Below are 8,542 nucleotides of genomic sequence, written 5' to 3' on the forward strand. Positions count from 1 at the left end.
TTGGTGTAGTGGATAGAGTGCCAAGCTAGAGTCAGGAAATACAAAGGAAAATACATAATCACAAGGGGGCCAGAAGATGCAATACCAAGACAGCCTGAAGGTCTCGTTGAAGAATTTTAGAATTAATTGTACAGTATGGGAGATACTGGCACAGGACTGCCCCGCATGGCATGCCCTCATCAGTGAGGGGGATGTGCTCTATGAGGAAGGCAGAATGAAAGCAGCTCAAAGAAAATGTGACATTCTTAAGCTTAGAGTGCCCACCCCTGGAGTTCACATGGACTATTTGTGCCCATTTGGGCATTCTGAGCTCATATTGGTCTGATCAGCCACAGTTGGACAAACTGTAATTTGTCTCAAACAGAGATACCATTTTTGGTCTTCTTCAATAATGAAGGACAAGAATCAACCAACCATCTGTAATATGGAAAAGAAAGAGAATGAATATGGATGGGTGTGCATGTGTGTGTGAGAGCGATTGACAAAAAATGAATATTGAAAGGATAATTTTGCCACCAACTTTACATGAGACCTACTGTCTATTTCCAATTAGAAAGATGAGTTGACATTTTCCCCCAAGGCTATATAAACAAATACAGGTGAAGTCCAAGGAGATTTAGTGGACCCTTCACTCTAGTCACTAGGCTATTCGTTAATCCATAAACATACCTTTAGCTCTCCCATATCTATATAGATAGCTCATATCATTTTCTCCAATGAAGATATTCCCTCAATTTTTTTTTCTATCTTAATTCTAGTACAAAGGAAAGACGATAACACTAGAGAATTAGGACCTGAGTTTAAATCCCACCAATAATATCTACTATATGGGACCTTAATCAAGTCACAACCTTTTTGGCTCTCACTTTTTTCTATAAAATGAAGAAGATGTAATAAATGTTGCTTGTATCCATGCCATAAATTTGTGATCCTATGAACCATAAAATAGTTTTTTTTGGCAAGTTTATTTCTGGCATTCTAACAATGTGTACAGCCCATTGTAGTTATATTCTCTGTAGTAATGCTGGAATGCTAGATAGTTTAGCTTGAGAAAGGACCTCAGTGTCTGATATCTTCTCCTGCCAGGTGATCTTCAGAATCTTCCTAAGATAATTTAAATGGAAGCAATTCAGTTTCCTGACATGGAGCTGGTAGACTGTCTAGGTTTCACTGGTGTACAGCAATGAGATCAACACAACAGCTCTGTAGACCTTCAGTTTGTTGATCAGTTTCTTTCTGTCTCCCAAATACTGAACTAGCTCTGGCAATCCAAATGTCAACCTCATTTTCAACTTGTATCTTCCTGGAAAGGATACTACTAAGGCAGTGAACTTGTCCACAGTACTCAAAACTTCTCTGTTTGCTGTAATCAATAGTTCCACATATGGATGGCATGATGCTGGCTGGTGGAATACTTGGGTTTTCTTGGTGTTGTTAGCACAAGCAACAGAGAGTCAATTGATCCTTACTTTGCTGCATCTCAGCTTCAGAGGCTGCAATGAGTGCACAGTTATCCATAAACAGAAGATCATGCACCAACACTCCCTCCACTTTGATTTTGGCTTGTAGCCTTTACAAGTTGAAGAATTTGCCATCAGTGTAGTAGCTGACCTTGAGGCCAAATACATACTGAGTGAAGATGTCTGATAACATTGCTACAAACATCATGCTAAAGAGTATGGGAATAAGGACAGATCTTTGTTTCATTCCATTGGTGACTGGGAGATCTCCAGGGCATTGTTCAATGCCCCAGAGCTTGCATACTGGAATGAACTGGCACACAATACTGATGAACTTCTCTGAGCAACCAAATTTTAACATAATTTTCCATAAACCTTTGTGACTGACAGTATCAAAGGTCTTGGTCAGATGTACCAATGTTGTATACCTATCTCTGTTATATTCCTGGTATTTTTCCTGAAGTTGTTGAGCAGCAAACACCATATCTATTGATCCTTAACCCTTTCTGAATCCACATTGACTCTCAAGGAGGTGACCAACTTCCAGGTGAAGGACCAGCCTATTGAAAAGGGCTCTGGCAAGAATCTTACCAGCAATGACTAAAGGAGAAATAATAGCTCTGTAATTGTCACAGATATACACATATATAAACATATACATTCTGTTGGTGAAAGAAATTCTAGGTTAGTTTTGACAAGAATATGTTATGTAGGTACTGGAAAAACAAAGATGGTAAAGAATGGTAATATAGGTAACATTGATTAAAATTTGGGAGGCCCAATATGACTTTTATACCGCAGAAATCAACATTTTTTTAAAATTGAAAAACCAAACCAAACTACTCTTGTTTCACAAGTTGATATATACCTTTTCAGAGATGAGTTTTTAGGTATTCCTGATCTTCACAGCAGGATTAAATATTCTTATTAAGGCAGACCCTAGGGAGATATAAATCTAAAACAAATTAGGAAACCTCAGGATGACTGTCCTTGTCACCAAAATTTCTACTTTACTCAAAGGAAGTTATATACAGTTTAGAATGGAATTAGACAGTTTAGAAACTGTCTTTTATATTTGTTATTTTATCTCTTTGAATATAGTCAGATTATACTTTTTTAATCTCTTTCCTCTGCCATTGCCCCAATTCTAGACACATAAGAAATAGTACAAGGCTCAATAAAACTTTGGCTATGAATCAGGGACACTGATTAGAATCCCTGTCAAGTTCCAGAACTACTTTTGCAATTGAATAGGCAACTTTAGCTCCTCAACTTTAGTCAGGACCTCATAAATTCTTGAAAACCCAGTTCACCAAACCTAAGCACCATACCAGTTGTTGGAGGAGAAGAAAACTTAGAAAGACATTGTTCCTGCCCTCATAAGGTTTAAATGGAAAAATATGACAAAAATACAGATTACAGTACCAAAAAAAAAAGCACAAAATAATGCATGGCAAGTGTACCAGGGCATTTTTCAGCTGAATTAAATTTGGAAAACTGTGCAGAGTGAAGTGAGCACATTCAAAACAATTTATAGTAAAATATCAACATTGTAAAAACAGAAAAATCAAAAAAATTCTGAAAGATTTAAGATCTCTGATCAACTAAATAATCAATCATAATTCCAGAATACTGATGACAAAAAATGTTACCTGCCTCATGACTGAGAGATAATGGGTTAGTATGCAGGATGAAAAACACATTTTTGGATATGCTCAACATGGGAATTTGTTATGTGTGACCATACAAGGATACAAGGGAACTTTTTCATTTTCCTTTTTATTCATTTCTTCCAGATGCAGGAAGGTGAGAGAGAAAAATAAAGAATCTGATAATTGGAAAATGAAGTAAATAAGCATGATTCCGATTATAAGATGCTGATTTGAAAAGATTACAGAAGACCCCAGATTTCCTATACATACTACAGTAGTAATCCAAAAAGGTCAGTAGATTGAAAAATGTTTAAGAAATCCAATGAGAAACATTAGTTTACTTCTTTCTCTAGTCCAAAACTGCACAAAAAGAGAGTCAGAAATGGTGAGATCTAGAAGAATATGCTCTCAGCAGTAAAGCCAGCTTGAAACCAGATAAAAATGAGGAAAACTATAGAAGGGATTGAAACCACAACTATCCCTAGAACACCTCCAGGGTGTCTTGAAGCCTACATAGTTCCCCCAGCTAGGGCAGCCCCAGGGCAAAATAAAAGGTCCTGACTAGAAGATTGCACAGTGTCCTGACCAGGGATAGCCAACAGAAGAGCTCTGTCATGGAATAGGCTGAAACTTCAGCTCTATAAGAACACACTCAGCAGTGAAGGCTAAAGTCAGTTGCAAGACCCCAGGAAATCAAGGTGATTCCTAAAACAGGTACTGACTACCTTATCCATATATGTGAGTGTAGGTACAACCTAACCCTGGAAGAAGCCCCAGATCAGGAACTGAATCTGGTGATACAAGCAAATATAAAATAACTCTAATCACTATGAAAAAATCTTATGTGTCAAGAGAAACTCAGAAAGAAAACTCAAAAGAAGAGAGGTATTCCAAAATTAGAAGCAGAGCCTTAGGAGGAAAAAAACCATCTTGATCTTATCAGCACATGTGGAAGAAATAAACCATGAGATTAGAAACAAAAAGAAATAAAAGCTCTAGAGAAAAAAATAAAAAGAAAATAGCTAACATAGATTTAAAAATAAAAAATCCTCTGAAATTTAGTATATAGAATACTATAATTCTAAATATGAGGAAACAAGAAATAATAGAACTGAATAAAAAACTGAAGAAATGGAAGAAAATATAAATGAGCTATTATTAAAAAGATAAACAAACAAAAACAAGTATACTGGAAAATAGTTCAACAGGAGAGAAAATTCAAGAATCATAAACTCCTTTAAAAATATGCCCAGATAACATTTAAAAAAGTCATGGATGTCAACTGCCTAGATTTAGAATAACAAATATTACTAGAGGTAACTTTTAGTCCTCAATTGATTCCATTCCACCTCCTTATTTTAGAGATAAGTAACTGAGTACTAAGGACAGCTAGGTGGTGCAGTGGATAGACCATTGGATATGGAATCAAGAATACTTATCTTCAGAGTTTCTTCTGTTTTCATTTTATTCCAGAGCTCATGTTTCTTCTGTTTTCCTCCATTTCTGGAGGGCAAAGTGAAAATACCAAGTATCTACCACTATGGAAAAAAAAATCTCAATGTGAAAACTCCCACATATGTCATAGCCTAAATCCATTGCTTCCAAATCAAAGAAACTACAAAAACAAGAGCACAAATATTCAGAGAAGAAAAAAATTCAAATATTTGATAAAAACCTTAAGACTCATTTAGTATATTAGTAGCAGCAACCCAAACTAGCAAGATGGTATTATAAATTAGTGCTGTGAAACTCAAATAGAAATGAGAGCTACTAAACCAGATATAAGGATATGTACAAGGTATACTTTGATTTAAAGTATTATTTTAATGTATTTTTATTTATTTTGTCAAATATTTCTCAATTTCATTTTAAAATGGAAAGAGTTGCACTTGGGGGTATTGTAGGTCACATTTGGTTCATACGCTGAGTGTCTGATATCTGTGTATACTCTAAATTTATACTGTAAATGACTGACAGCATAAGTAAGATGGTTACAATATAAAAATTTTACTTGGCTTATAAAGAAATAATGGTCAGAAACAGGAAAAGGATACACATGAATAGTTCTGGTTCAGTTGAGTTGTTCACCAGTATCTTTCCTTGTCTAGCAGATGCAACAAGCATATAATGGAGAATTTACCTGAACTCAAAAATTGGAAATCTGCCTATTTTTTTTCTTTTTAGGGTCAATGGGATATTAGGTATCACATCACCAATGAAAAGACTACACATGAAGCAATAACAAACCTTTTATATCCTAGCTACTTACATGGCAGGGGCTACATGCCACAATTTTCAGTGTTTGTAATTCTATTAGCTCTTTGGACCAAGGACTTCCTCTTTGAAATTCATTCCACATTGCAGTCTAGGACCTTAAAATCCTCATTGCTCTTCTGAATGCTCTTCCTTCTTCATAAGGTGCATAGGTCTTCCAAAATTGGCAACAACTACAATAAAGGCCATAAAATCATGGAAGCAATATTTCATAAGGAAGACAATAAAGTCTTACAACCAAGACTACCTTATTCTGCAAGACTGATTATAATCCTACAGGGGAAAAAATAAACTTTTAATGAAATGAAGAACTTTCCAATATTCCTAATAAGATCTGAAGAGAGAAGATATTTTAAATTGCAAATATAATAGTCAAGGAGAAACTTCAATAGGTGAAAAATATTTTAACAAGTAGGAGATAAAATAGAATGAAGCACTTACATTTTAACAAATGAAATAGAGACAAATAATCTCTTAGATTCCTAATGTCTTTAAAGTTCATAGGGAACAAAATTAATACAGAGATACTTGAAAAAGGCTTTATTAGGTATTGATGGGCTTGAAAGGAAAGAAAATGGAAGGAAAAAGTATTTATGATGAAATAAATTAAGAAATAAGTAGAACTTATATCTCAATTATTGTGATACATGAGAATAACATGTGAAAATGTGGGAAATAGAGGACATCATATGGACCTTATCCTTTCCAAAAACAAGACAAAGAAGAGTTGAATAAACATATAGATGCATAAAGAGTTTGGTGAAGGCAGCTAGGTGGCATAGTGGATAAAGCACTGGCCCTGGAGTCAGGAGTACTTGGGTTCAAATCCAGTCTCAGACACTTAATAATTACCTAGCTGTGTGTCCTTGGGCAAGCCACTTAACCCCATTTGCCTTGCAAACCCCCCCCCAAAAAAAGAGTTTGGTGAAGTGATACATTAAAAAAAATAGAGAAATTAATGGATATAAGAAAAGTGGAGACTTCTTTGAAGAGGGATGGAGATGTCTGACAGATTAAAGGGAAAGAAAGTACATGAACCAGTGAGGATTTGGACAAGTGAAAGGAGATAGAAAAGATGAGTAGAAGCATATAGCTTCCATTTGAGAACATTAGCATTGATCAAGCTCCTCATCTTTCATCATTTTCTATATAAAGATGGAGCAACTCAGAAAGAGAAAAAAAATACAAGGATATGTTGGGGGAAATATAAAATTGGTAATCATAACAGTGTATATTAACAAAGAATAAATTTATCCATAAAAGAGAAGAGAATGGTAAAATCAAGAGTATATTGTTTATAAGAAGACATTTAAAATATAAATATTTATAGAGAATTAAAATGATAGTCAATCAAAAACAACAAATTCAAAAAAGTAGGGGTAGCAGTCATGAACATGTCAAACATAAAAATAGACAAGGTTAAGAGGGATAAGGAAGGACACTTCATTATACATAAGTTATCACTGACAATGAAATAATAATATACATGCACCAAATGGCATACTATCTAAATTTTAAAACAAGTTAATGAAATTACAGGGGGGGGCAATAGATAGTAAAACTCTAGTAGTTGGGGACTTTGGTGTGCCCCTTTCATATCTTAAATCTTCTAAAAATATTAAAAAAAGAAAGATGTTAAGGACATGCATAACTTTAGCAAAGTTAGATATGAACAATCTCTCCGGTTTACTGAATGATAAAATAAATGAAAATACATCATTTTCAACTGTGCATGACTTAATTTTAAAAAAATGACTATATAGCAGGATGTTATAACAAATGCAGAATAGAACTAATAACCTATAACTAAATCTATATATAATTGACCACAATGCAATATAATTTCATTGTATAAAAAGCCTTTAAATAATAAAATTTAAACGGACTAAATATTTAATCTTAAAGAATTTGTGGATCAAAAAATAAGTAATAGATATCACAGATATCTCTGTCAATCAAGTAATTACTTTGAGGCAACATATAAAAATTTTGAGGATTTAGTCAAAGAAATTCTTAGGTAAAATATATGTCAGTGAATGAATATACAACAACAAAACCAGACAGTCAACAAATCAAAATGATCTAAAATAGAAAATACCAAAACTAAAGAAGATATAAGTGAAACTAAAAACAGAAAAATTATTGAAATAGAAATTTGTAAAATAATCAAAAAAGTTCTTGTAAAAATGTGGGAGAGTATGGACATGAGTACAAAAGTAGAGGCAATAGCGTCAGTAATGTATTGAGAATTAGCCCCTCTTCCTCTCAGATCAAAGGATAATAAAGTTGGTGAAAATACTGAGACTTTTTGGAGGAGAGAAAAGGAGTACCTCAAAGTTGGTCCTGATTTTCTTGGTGAACTATTACCATGTAAGAAGAAATGAGTAGGAATAGCTATTGATGGTAAAAAAAATAGAAAAGACTGGAACAGTTGCAGTAGGGAGCATGATAGGGAGCCAATCAGGAAAGATGATCCTCATGCAGTAGTGATGGCTCAGTTAAGATCAGACAATGTAAATCAGCAGTATTGCTAGTCAGTATATTTATGTGACTTCCCACAGTTTATGAGTAGGATAAGAGCAGGTGGATATTGAGGGATTATATGAAGTTGAGTTGCAGAGGGATGAGTGGCAAAATAGCAGTGGAACAATGAATTCAAGGACAGAGGACAGAATATATTGGATAGGTCCTTTATAATGCTGCGAAATCAAAAAGATAACAGAGTAAAGGGAAGAGCTGAAGACCAGGAAGGTTGTAGAGACTATAAAGAATGAATTTGACTTCTGACCAAGATGGAGGAGCCAGGCACTGTTTTAATGAATTAAGTCTTCTTTTTTTTTTTATCAAATATTTGTATCAATAGAATCCTCAAAAGAATAGAAGGGAATATCTTCCAGCAAGGTCAGTCACAGGGGGTGCATGGGAGTGCCCAGGACAGAGAGAACAGAGCCAGCACACAAGTTGTAGGGTGAGACTTCAGCCTAACATTCTTTTTTTTCGAGAACCACAGTGGTGGCAGCAGAAGCATTTGCAGACTTGGGAGAGTTCCAGTGTGACTTCCCAGGATACCCATTCAGCCAACATGGGTGGTCTGGACAGACACCTGAACCACAAGTTCTCAATGTTTCCAGAGGAGTCCCCTTTGTTCCTGAGGGA

This window comes from Macrotis lagotis, chromosome 4 (genome assembly GCF_037893015.1).
Source record: "Macrotis lagotis isolate mMagLag1 chromosome 4, bilby.v1.9.chrom.fasta, whole genome shotgun sequence".
Taxonomy (NCBI): Eukaryota; Metazoa; Chordata; class Mammalia; order Peramelemorphia; family Peramelidae; genus Macrotis; species Macrotis lagotis.